Genomic DNA, 4,052 nt, shown 5'->3' with positions numbered 1-4,052 from the left:
CTAACCAATAAAGGAAAGCATACCAAACGCCTTCTTCACTATCCTATCTACCTGCGACTCCACTTTCAAGGAGCTATGAACCTGCACTCCAAGGTCTCTTTGTTCAGCAACACTCCCTAGGTCCTGGCCACCAGACCCATAGCCCATGGAGGAGCACTTAAGGAGGACGGGAAAGTTGAATACTTCCTCCTTATTTCTTCATTTATCTGCCTTTATATTCTACGTTTCAGTTTATTTTTCTGTGTTTTAAGATGGTTCCAGAGAGTGGCGATACTACAACACTTTTTCACGGTGATAATAAATAAACCACATCAAATGAAATCCTGTCCCAGTGTGTCACCTCACATTTATTGAAGTCCATCTGGCACTGATCAGCCCCTCTGAAAAGTCTGTCTATACCCTCCTGTAATCTGAGGACATCCTCCTCACTGGTTACCACCCCAACAATTGCCATATCATGCACAAACGTACTGATGAACCCTCCTCCAGTGAAGCCAAAATCATTGACATAAGCCACAAACAGCAAGGACCCCAACACTGACCCGTACGGAACTCCACTGGACATAGATTCCCAGTTGGAAAAACACTCCTTGACCAGGACCCTCTGCTTCCTGTCACTCAACCAATTGTGGATCCAATTGGCCAAATTTCCTTGGATCCCATGGACTTTTACCTTCACTATCATTCTCCCATGCAGGACCTTATCAGTAATCTTGCTGATGTCCAAGTAGACCCCATCGAATGTATTGCCCTCATCTGCACATCTCTTCGAAAAGTTCAATCATGTTGATCAGACGTGACCTCACTTTAATATAACCCAGGCTGACTGTTCTTGATTAATCCCTGACTCTTCAAATGTCCCTCAGAATTGCTTCCTATAGTTTCCCCAGGTTAGGCTGATGGTCTGTAATTTCCTAGCCAGTCCACTCAGAACCTTCTCCCTGTCTGTGCTAATATCTCTCTCACCGGAGCACAGCCTTTCCCCCTGATTCCCAAACCCATATTGTCCAGCCCACCCATGAATCCTGACACAGATTATTCATTTAGAGCACTACCTATATCCTCTGGTTCCACACATAAATTACTGCTCTATCCTTAATGGACCCCGCTTTTTCCCTTGTTATCTTTTTACCCCTAATGTATCTGTAGGAGTTTCTTTTAATTTATCTGCAAGTATCCTTTTGTAGCAATTATAACGAGGTCAGCCAGGTGGACCTCACAAAATCTGAGTTCCCTGATTGGGGCTGTTAATCTGGTCCAATGGGAGAGCCCTGGCTGACAGATAGAAACAGGAGTGTTGTCTAATGTACAATTGTCACTGCTGTTGTCTCTTTATATCTTTGTGAAACTGGGATTTGAGGTTTGTCCTCATGAAAAAAAAATAAACAAGACAATGTCACTGGCCACCTGGGTGTTTTCCTATCTTCCTGGTGGTGGAAATTGAAAAAAAGAAAAAAAAAGAAAAGAAACAGGAGTGTTGGAGGTTCTGCTCTCTCTGAGAGCTGGCTCTGAGGGAACAGGATCGGAGTCAGGGACTCCCTACTATTAAATAAAAGGGCACTTGGTTATGGGATACTGGCCTCTGTGGCATTATTTTACCTTTCCTGTCCCTTGTCAGCTCTCCTAATCTCATTTTTAAGTTCCCCCTTGCACATTCTATACTCCTCTAATGTTTCTGCTGTTCTGAATGCTTAAGTCTCCCATTAATCTCCCTTTCTATCTTCCTCCATTGCTGTATATCCCTCAATATCCAGGGTTCACAGTTTTCATGGTCTCAACCCTACCCTTTACTGGAATATATTAGCCCTGACCGAACATGTTAATATTACTCTGACCACCTTCTGAATACAAATTTTAGTTACTGAATTTTAAACTGAATTTGAGTTGTGAGAGCCTGAGTTTACACGAGGTGCTACATAAATGCATGTTTGTCATTTCTGTTGTTCAGGCAGGATTTGAAAAATTATTCCCAAAAGTAGCTACAAGCCGACACTTCACGTTAGACATTTAAATGAAGAACATTCGTTCCATCATTTCTCTCTGTCGAATTCACAAAACCTTTCTGCCGTACCACTTAAGATTCGGCACTCAGAATTATACAGCTTTCAAATTCTTTTCTCAACAAGATGTTTTAAGTATTTTGACCTTGTCACAATTTTCTTCCTGCTCCCACTTTCTGGCTGACACATTTGTCACAATGTTTGAAAGGTAGATTTGTTCACTTAAGATTGTGAAGGAAACGTTTTAAATGCTTTATCTTCCCTGTAATGGTTTGTTTCTTTAGATAATCTTGTACCATATTTTGTACACAAAGTGGAAATGGGAAACTAAAAGGACATCATTTCAGTATTAAAATGAAAATCAGCAGTGTAACAAATGAAGGCTGACTTGCATTTGCATAGCATCTTTCACAACCTTTAGATACCCAAAGTTGGCTTGACAGCCAATTAAATACTTTCTGTGAAGTGTAATTGTGTCAGAATATAATTGACAACTAGTTTACACACAGTAAACTCCCAGAAACAATATGGTGATAATAACCAAGGAAGCTGTTTTTGTAATGTTGCCTGGATGGGTGCAGCTCCAACAACACAGAAGACACCATCCAGGTCAAGCAGCCCACTTGATTGGCACCACACCCATAAATGTCCACTTCCTCCACTACTGACACTCAGTAGCAGCAGTGTGTACTATCTACAAGATGCACTTCAGAAATTCACCAAAGATCCTCAGACAGCACCTTCCAAACCCACAACCACTTCCATCTAGAAGGACAAGGGCAGCAGATACATGGGCGCACCACTCCCTTTGTGTTCCTCTCCAAGCCCCTCACCATCCTGACTTGGAAATATATCAATGGTCCTTCAGCGTTGTTGGATCAAAATCCTGGAATTCCCTCCCCAAGGGCATTGTGGGTCTACCTACCGGACATAGACTGCAGCGGTTCAAGAGGGCAGCTCATCCCCACCTTCAGTTTGCACAGTCTCCCCATGTCTGTGTGGGCTGCCTCTGGGTGCTCCTGTTTCCTCCCACAATCCAACGATGTGGAGGTCAGGCGAATTGGCCATACTGATTTGCCCCATAGTGTTGGGTGCATTGATCAGGGGTAAATATAGGGTAGGGGAATGGGTCTGGGTGGGTTACTCTTTGGAGGGTCTGTGTGGACTTGTTGGACTGATGGACCTGTTTCCATACTGTAGGGAATCTAATCTAATCTAATCTAATCTAATCTAATCTAATCGTAATCTTCTCAAGGGGCAACTAGGGACGGGTGTTAAATGCAGGCCCAGCAATGCCCATCCCACATGTGAATAAAAAAATATTGGGAGACAGTGATTGGTCATTACACTGCGAAAAGCTCCCCTGATCTTCCCCAAGGAGTTTTGGACTGGGATCTTTTTGTCAGATCTCTGGTATGGAACTTGAACACGCAGAGTCCTGAAAGGAGAGGATGGGTGGGGGTGGGGGGTGGTTTTGGGGGATGTGGGGAAATGTGGGATGGGTGACCAAATGAAGTTCTTTAACATGATGAAAGGTTTCAACAGGTTAGATGCAGTGAAGATGTTTGCACTCACAAGGGAAGCCAGCACAAGTGGTTCGTGAATACAAGACAACCACAAACAAATTCAAGAAAGGCAAAATCCTGTAGATACCGGAAGTTGGAAGCAAACCCAGAGAATGCTGGAGAAACTCAGCAGACCTGGTAACATCCGTGGAGTTCTGAAGAATTGTCAATACCAGACTCAAACTCTGTTTCCCTCTCCCTGTCAAGATTAGAGCGGTGGTGGAAAAGCGCAGCAGGTCAGGCAGCATCCGAGGAGCAGGAAAATCCATGTTTCAAGCAAAAGCCCTTCATCCTGCTCCTTGGATGCTGCCTGACCTGCTGTGCTTTTCCACCACCACTCTAATCTTGACTCCGATCTCCAGCATCTGCAGTACCCACTTCCGCCTTTTTTTCTCTCTCTCTGTGTACTGACAGTCCAACAGTCATACACTCATAGAGCCTTACAGCATGGATACAGACCCTTTGGGGAGAAAGTGAGGGCTGCAGA

Source organism: Chiloscyllium plagiosum, chromosome 4 (assembly GCF_004010195.1).
Source record: "Chiloscyllium plagiosum isolate BGI_BamShark_2017 chromosome 4, ASM401019v2, whole genome shotgun sequence".
NCBI lineage: Eukaryota > Metazoa > Chordata > Chondrichthyes > Orectolobiformes > Hemiscylliidae > Chiloscyllium > Chiloscyllium plagiosum.
This window is presented reverse-complemented; position numbering follows the sequence as displayed.